General features: G+C 33.6%; 1 protein-coding gene across 1 annotated transcript in view; it reads left to right on the top strand.

The window, feature by feature from the left end:
* The first annotated feature begins 861 nt into the window (after positions 1–861).
* The window catches only part of LOC114325043 (tektin-2), a 40,272-nt gene continuing 32,040 nt past the window's right edge, over positions 862–9,093 (top strand). Inside the window, exon 1 of the mRNA XM_050662911.1 lies at positions 862–998. The gene's annotated coding sequence lies outside the window, so the exon portion shown is untranslated. The remainder of the gene's footprint in view (positions 999–9,093) is intronic.

Raw genomic sequence — 9,093 nt, 5'->3', positions numbered from 1 at the left:
AATCCCTATTTCATAAACATGTTTAGTCCTAGAGGCTTATGTTACATAAAAGGACCTCATACTTTTGCCAGGTTATTAGTTCAATTGATATTCTTCTTCACTTCCAATATCAACACTCAGGTACCTTAACCAATTAATTCACATATCATTATATCATATCAGTTTCCTCCTGTGACTCATACAACTTATCTTAATTTCAACATACTTTAATATCAGACTTCCATTTACTACAGACTCTCTAATTTACTCTGCCATTGGTACAATTAAACCAAACACTCCTTTTAATTCATAGAAATCAAATTTTCCACAGCACAGTTGAACTTACTTCAATTAGAATAGGAACATGTATAGATGGCTGCATAGATTCTGGCTATTTCTCATTATAAAAATCATTTCTTACTTCACGTTCATCTTACATATTCAAGGTACTTACTTAAATGTAATTATAGCCATAACTTTGTTGATGTTTGTTATTACTATGTAAATTTTCATTAAATATTTTACTAACAATTAGTTGGCTGTCGTAATACAGGGTAAATTCCACGTCACGTTGTCTATCTGTCTTTTGACACCTTTCAGAAACATCAATCATTTTGCAATCAGTTGCCATTAAGTCATAGGGCTTTTCATCGATTGTCATTTGTTTCGAGCTTCTGTCAGGTGTCACATAATATTAATATATCTACGTCATACGTCTTTGGTTTGTATCATTGTTATATACCAATAACGTATGACGTAAACATGTTAATATTATGTGACACATGACAGAAGCTCGAAACAAATGACTGTGAATGAAAAGCCCTATTGAAATGTGATCAACTCAATTTGGATCCCACGTGTTGGGAAACCTGTATACCTTACCTTAGGGCATTATCCTGTTTGCCATGTGACCATCACAGGCCTTTTTATCGAAGTATGCACTTTTAAGGCATCTATATTATATGTAAAGGGTTTTTACCCAGATATTTTTCTTTTGTGGCTCAGCTAGCATCCAGTTTGTAAGTATAACCAACTTGCTCTAACCTTTGTCAAAATTTAAATAATAACTTTATATTCATTAAATCGGTTATACTTATTTTTAGATCGAACACTGATGATGATTTTTTATAAAAATCGAAAACGTTTTGTTGTGATGTAGCCCTTTTAAGGGATTTTTAATAAAAAAAATTTTATACCTTTTACAAAGGATTTCTTTCCAATTTTCTTAAAGAATAGTTGTTATACCGGTAATAGAAAACACATCAACTAAACAATATGTTTTATCAGGATTGTTGAATTTTGTAAGTTTGATGTATTGAGAATCTAATGTTGGAAGTTGATAGAAAGAGAAGTAGCGAAAATCCGAGGAAAATATGAAAGTACTGTGTGTTTGGCCAAGTACCTAAGAGGTGGAGGCCATGAAACTACAAGAAGAAGAAGAAGTACTGTGTGACAGAGTAGTGGAGCACCCAGGGGTGTTTTGGGGTTAGAACCACTTCCAGGGCATATAAAAAATATACAAAGAAGAGTAGAAAAATGTAACTTACCTTTCACAAACAATATAAAAAAATTTCGGTGCCCAACTCAACCCCCTCTCCTCAAGAGGAAAGTTCTAGGTGCGCCACTGTGACAGAGGACTTGACAGAGAAAGGTTTAGGTGAAGAAGACATGTTGGACAGGAATAACTAGAGAAGAAGAGTAAGGAACAGCGACCCCTGGAAAGGAAAACGCTGAAGAAGAAAATGGTGTATTAAGAATCCCAGAAACCCACAGAGATCTAATAACCAGAAGAGAATCCTAGAAACCCACAAATATCTAACTACTAGCAGATACAACAACTGAGGAAATACTACACAAGAAGTATATGAGAGCGTGGTGTCCAAATAAGTTTTTTTTTATTAACCCCATATTTATTACAATCTATCTATACAATCTAAACTTAATAGTTCATTCTTTCACGGTTTTTGCTCTAAATTTTAAAGAACCGCTTGGATTGACATGAAATTTGGCATACGTATAGCTTACATGTCAAAGAAAAAAAGTGATATTGTGCCGATGTGTGCTTTTGCCCTGGGGGTGACTTTCACCCCCTCGTGGGGGTGAAAAAATATATGTCCAATATAAGTCCGGAAATGGGTAAACTGACTAATTTTAAATAACCACATTTTTAGACGGTTTTTCGCAAATAACTCAAAAAGTAAGTATTTTGTCGAAAAAGATGTTCTTAGCAAAAATATAGCTTATAAAAATTAAAAAAAAAAATGGTGTACGCGTTACATCTCTGGATCTAGTAGAACCAGAGTTATAGCCAATGAAAAATAGATTCATATTCACCAAATTTCAAATAGAATATTTCGACGTGAAATATCCAAAAAATAAGCACTTTTTGGGGAAAACCCATTATAACTTTTTTAAAGTGTTTAAAAAAATCGTTATTTTTGTTTTTACAAAAAGTTTCTAGCATTAGAGTTAAGCAAGTTACACTCAAAATAAAGTTGGTCCCTTTTGTTTTTGCAAAAAAAATCGGGAAGACCACCCCCTAATTAGCAACTTAAATGAAATTAATCGTTACCGCTCCACAAATTATTTTACTTATGTTGTGTTTATATGATCTGTAAGTTTCATCGATTACAAAGTGCTTATTTTTGAAACAATGTGGTTTCAAAATTAAGTTTTTAAAAATTTAAATTTTGAAAAATATGCTTTTTTTCAAAATAACTTAAAAATTGTTAGAGACACCAAAAATCTCGAAAAACAAAAAAAGTCAGATTTGCTTTTCTGAATATCATGTATTTTTTTGTTTTTCTGTTAGACAAAAATAGATTTGGTGTTTCTAAATTTGCATACATTCGTGATCAGTGACTCGCTCAACCACTTTTAACTACAGTCCTTTCAATAATAAGGACTTTGAACCGATGAAACTTACAGATCATATAAACAATATATACACGAGTCAAGAAATTTGTTAAGTCGTAACGATTAAGTTCATTTAAGATATTAATTAGGGGGTGATTTTCTCGATTTTTGTACCAAAACCAAAAGGGACAAACTTTATTTTGAGCGTAACTTGTTTAATTTTGATGCTAGAAATTTTTTTTATAAAACAAAAATGAAGCTTTTTTAAACACTTTAAATAAGTTGAAATGAGTTTTCCCCGAAATGTGCTTCATTTTTGGTTATATCACGTTAAAGTATTCCATTTGGAATTTGACGAATATGAACCTATTTTTCATTAGCTATAACTCTGCTTCCATTAGGTGTAGAGACGTGATATATACACCATTTTTTAAAAAAAAATTACAGGTTATATTTTTGCTAAGAATGTTTTTTCGACAAAATACTTACTATTTGAGTTATTTGCGAAAAAACCGCCTAAAAGCGTGGTTATTTTGTTGAAAAAATGAACATATTCACTGCCAAGTAACTCGAAAAGTATTGACTTAGTGAAAAAACTCTATAGAACAAAAGTTACTTAAAATTAGCCAGTTTATCCATTTCCTCACTTTCTTTGGACGAATATTTTTTCACCCCCAGGGCAAAAGCACATATCGGCACAATATCACTTTTTTTCTTTGACTTGATGTGTATGCCAAATTTCATGTCAATCAAAGCGGTTCTTTAAAATTTAGAAATTTTGCAATATTTTACCATTAAAGAACGGACTATAAATGTTTAGGTAGATAACAGACAATAAGTAATAGGACTGACAATAATTAGGAATGACATGTAGGGAGGCATCCACTGATGCACCCCTTTTTTAAAACTTAGCCTACAACACTGACTATTTCTGACATAAACTTATACACATTAATTTAGTACCTATTGTTCACTTAACTCTAACGGAACTTTTCGTTTTAACCTACGAACAGTACGCGGTTTATTCACTAAATTTTTTGCTACCACGTTTGGATGCACTTTAAGTATTTCTGTATGTTTTTTCGCGCACTTTTTGATGTCATCTTTGACGTATGGTAGTCCGGCGTCCCGATGGATGGCTTCATTGGTTATGAACCATGGAACTCCTAGTATTGATCTCAATATTTTGGACTGAAATCTTTGTATGATTTCAATGTTGGAATGTGCGGCGGTTCCCCATAATTCTATCCCATAAGTCCACACTGGTTTTAGGATGTATTTGTAGATTAATATTTTATTTTCAGTTGATAGTTTTAATTTTTTGCCCAACAGCCAATATATGGTTCTTAACTTATGACCCAGTTGTTTTCGCTTAGTAAATATATGCTTCCTCCAGTTTAATCTTCTGTCCAAGTACATACCTAGATATTTGACTTCATCCCCTTGTGGGATTCCTTTACCTTTTAAGTATACAGCCGGACATGTTTCCCTACGCGTGGTAAATGTTAGGTGTAGCGATTTGTTTTCATTAATTTTGACTCTCCATTTTGTCATCCATTGTTGAATTTTATTTAGATTATTTTGTAAGATTTCTGAGGCTATTTTGGGATTTTTGTTCGATTATAGTATTGCCGTATCATCCGCAAATGAGGCTGTAGTGATATGTGTATCTGTCGGTAAGTCAGCAATGAATATAAGGTATAATATAGGTCCTAGTACACTTCCTTGGGGCACCCCACCGAGAATTTGTTGTATGTTTGTGTATTCATTCTCATACTTTACCTGGAAGTTTCTATTGGTGATATATGACTTTAAGAGTATATAGTAATTTGTAGGTAAATTCTGTTTTAGTTTGCATAATAGGCCTTTATGCCAGACTTTATCAAATGCCTGACTTACGTCCAGAAATACCGCCGAGCAGTACCTATTATTTTCAAAGTCCTCGTTGATTCTCTCTACAATTCTATGTACCTGTTGTATTGTTGAATGTTGTTTTATAAACCCAAATTGGTGTGGTGGTATTAGTTTTTTGTTTTCTAGTATAGGCATTAGCTTAGTAAGTGTCAGCTTTTCAAAAACTTTGGATACCACTAGAAGAAGACTAATAGGCCTGTAGGACTGTACATTTTCTGGTTCTTTTCCTGGCTTTAGTATCATTGTTATTTGTGCTAGTTTCCACTGTGATGGGAAATGACCTAGTCTCATTATAGAGTTAAATAACTGTGTCAGAAATTGGAAGCCTTTCTCTGGGAGTTGCTGAAGAGTTTTTCCTGTAATCAGGTCGTATCCTGGAGCCTTTTTTGGATCGATGTTGTGTTGTATAATATTTTTTACCTCATTTTTTGTGAATCTTTTTTCAGGAAGTTCTAGTTGATAAGGTAGTGAGTAATTTCCCTCATTTGGTGTAGACTTTTTTAAGGTGTGTCGCAAATGTTTCGGCCTTTTCTAGAGGACTTCACGCCCATTGTCCTGTTTGTGTTCTTAGTGGTGGGACTGTATAGTTCTGCCTTCGTAGAGTCCTTGTAGCCTTCCATAACGAGTAGTCAGTAGCTTGAGTTGCATCTAGTTTTTGTAGGTATTCCTGAAAGCTTGCATTTTTTTCTGCTATTATCAATTTGTTTAGGTCTTTTTGTGCTTTATTGAGGTTTGTTTTACTTTGAGGTGATCTTGATAATTGCCATTGTTTTCTGAGTCTTCTTTTCTCAATTATTTTTTCATGTATTGTATTGGAACAGTGTTTGTTCATATGTCGATTTGAAGATAATGGTGTTGAGTTCCATGCTGCTTCCTGTAAACTGTGTTAAAATGTTCTACTGCTTGTTCGATTTGTTTATCAGTCTTTAGTGGGATGTCTAAATTGATTTGATTATTTACTTGATATCTAAAATAACTCCAATTTGTTTTGTTGCTGTGTAATATACATCTCCTTTCTATTTTTGTTATGTTTTTGCTTACAGTTATGATAACAGGTGAATGGTCAGAGGATAAATCGTAACAAGACTTTGGTTTAAAGTATTTTTCATTTATTCCTCTCACTATAGCAAAATCGAGGAGATCTGGAATTTTCGCAGGGTCTGTAGGTGTCCAAATAAGTAAAAACTCTATTGTTCAATCTGATCATGGATGAAATAATAAAATAGGATACCAAATAGGAAAAAAACAACTTAAAATAATCTGCTATGCAGACGATGCAATACTAATCTCTCAAAGTGAAGATGATTTACAACGTATGCTCTACCAATTTAATATAATGCATAGTTATAACAGCAGATCTACTAAGATGTAAATTGGAGCTCGAGGATCAGATAATAGAAAAAGTGATGGAGTTTAAATATCTATCTTCTTCATGTACCATGTCCTTTCAGAACGTTGGTTACCATCATAGCTATCTTAATTTTATTCACTGCCACCCTAAATAGCATGCTTGTATCAACACCATACCAGTCTCGCAAGTTCAACCATGAGGTTCTTCTTCGTCCTGGACTGCGTTTGCCTGCTATTTTTCCTTGCATGATATTTTGTAGCAACTTATATTTGGGACCTCTCATTACATGTCCGAAATACTCCAGCTTTCTCTGCTTGATGCTTTTTATGATCTCAGTAGTCTTGCTGAGACGTTCTAGTATTGTGGAGTTTCGAATCTTCTTCACCCAAGATACTTTTAAAATTCTTCTATAGAACCACATTTCGAAAGCCTTAAGGCGATTTAGATCGATTTTATTCACAGTCCAGGACTCGACAACGTAAAGTAAGACCGAGAACACGTAGCAGCGAAGTAGGCGGATCCTCAATGCCAATTTTAGGTCTCTGTTACATAACACCTTGGACATCCTTCTAAAAGCGGCTCTAGCCTGCTCTATCCTAGATCTAATTTCGCCGTGACTTTCTGCGTTACAACTTAATTGCTGTCCAAGGTAAACAATTTTATCAACTTGCTCAAATTTGGTATTATTTACATATATAGACAGTTTTATATGCTGTTGTTTACTTATTACGAGTATTTTGGTTTTCCGTATGTTCAGATCCAGACCTACCTCCCTACAACTCTCAACGACATTATCAAGTAGTGTTGGCAGATCTTCTTGACTAGAAGCTAGGAGAACTGTATCGTCCGCATATCGCAAATTATTGATGACTTCACCGTTCACAAGTATTCCTTCTTGTTTTTCAGAAAGTGCTTTTCTGAAAATTCTTTCGGAGTAAACGTTGAAAAGCAGGGGTGACAAGGGGCATCCCTGCCGTACTCCTCTTTTAATATTAAGAGCCTATGTGATTCCACATCATCTACTAAAACTGATGTTGTTTGATTCCAATATAAATTTGCAATTATTCGAACATCTCTGCCGTCCAAGCCAATGTCTTTTAGAGCTTCGATCAATATAGAGTGCTTAACACGATCAAATGCCTTTTGGAAGTCAATAAAACAGCAGTATATGTCTACAGATATATCTCGACATCTTTAAGCAAGTACGTTCATTTCAAACAGTGCCTCTCGTTAAAAACCCGTTACGGAAACCAAACTGTCTGTCATCCAAGTATTCCTAGCATTTATTGTAGATACGACCATGTATTACCTTCAGAAAAATTTTCAATAAATGGTTTAACAAACTGATGGTTTTAAACTTACGTGCATAGAAATGAGCCCACTTAAAAATTTGGTCATTTTTGATGTCTCATATTTTCTAAACCTGTTGGTCGATTTAAGTCATTTTTTGAACATGTTATAGCCTGATTCTTTAACAATACCACTGTGATTGCTAAAGAGGAATATTGTTGCTTAACAGGTAAATTTTCATTATATACCGGGTGTACCAATAAAACCGTGTTTTTTTCTCAAAGTTCGGATCACCCTGTGGAATATTCTAGCATTTAAAAAATACTGAAATTAAAACATAACTATAGCCTCAGGTTTTCTTAACATTCTGTTTTTTGATTCATTCGTTTATGTTCGATAATAAAAAGTTAGGTACTTTAACAACTAGACATGTTCTTCATCAATACACGGTGTTTTCTAAATAAGTGCGACAAACTTTAGAGGGTAATTCTGCATGAAAAATAATGACAGTTGGCTTTATAAACGTATGTCCGCAAATGTCTCGTTTTTGAGATACGGAATGTTGAATTTTTTCTTACAAACTGCCGATTTATTTATTGCTTTAAAACCAGTTGAGATATACACATGAAATTTGGTAAGTTTTAAGAGATATTCTTGTTCTCATGATCATTTTTCAGTGCGTCATTAATTATGACGTCATATACTGTATTGGGCGTGTCGAGACTTATTTCATGTAATTATTGACGAATCTGACAGATGCTAGAATCGTATTAGCCATAGGTGAAAAGCTTGTGGAATTAAACTAATTAGTAATTTAGTAGATTTGATTTTTACACAATATGTTAACGTGTCGTAGGTATTTTTTATAAAGGGGAATAAAATTAAAAAATAAACAATATTGTTAATTAAATTTATAAATATGGAAACATTAAAAAGTGACACAAAACTATCCATAAATTGTTTTTATTTTCTTCTCTAGGTGCTGTCTCCGCTTCAAAAGTTGGCAATCATCAGAGAGATCTTTATTTCTGAAATCGCAGCTCTAAATAATTCATTGTTATTACATTCAAACCAGTTCCTAAGGTTCTTCAGCCATGAGTTACGTCTTCTTACTATGGATCTTTTTCTTGCATAATGACCTGGAGTATTAGATATACGTCTCTCATCACATGTCCCATATATCTCAGTTTTCTTCTTATTTGTTAGTTCTTCTCGTTCCTTATGCGTAAGTCTCATTACTTCCACGTTGGCTATTCTATCTACTCTTGAGATATTTAGCACTCTTCGGTACATCTCGAATGTCTCTAGTCTCCTCACGCTAATGACTAACTTTTAACGAACTAAATTCTAAACCAAAACACAAAATAATGCACAAAAACGTTGTGAAACACAAGGGAAGTCGAATTCGAAATTTCAAAATGACAGGTACACAAAATACTGACCTGAATAATAACCGTCACTTGACTCTTTGACACTTCTAAAAAATGGCCAAAATGGACAAAGTTTTCGTCAAATGTTCGTAATACGTGTATTTGATTGGCTAGAAAAAACGCGCATTCTAAATATCAACGAATCAAACGTAGGTTAGGAATAGACACCTTATGTATATAACTATTGTAATGCTGCATTATTTTTGTGTTTAATCACGGAGCTACCGCTTTTTCCGTCTCATCATAACTTAATGCATTAGAGAGAAATCGAAA

Source organism: Diabrotica virgifera, chromosome 9 (assembly GCF_917563875.1).
Source record: "Diabrotica virgifera virgifera chromosome 9, PGI_DIABVI_V3a".
Taxonomy (NCBI): domain Eukaryota; kingdom Metazoa; phylum Arthropoda; class Insecta; order Coleoptera; family Chrysomelidae; genus Diabrotica; species Diabrotica virgifera.
This window is presented reverse-complemented; position numbering and strand designations above follow the sequence as displayed.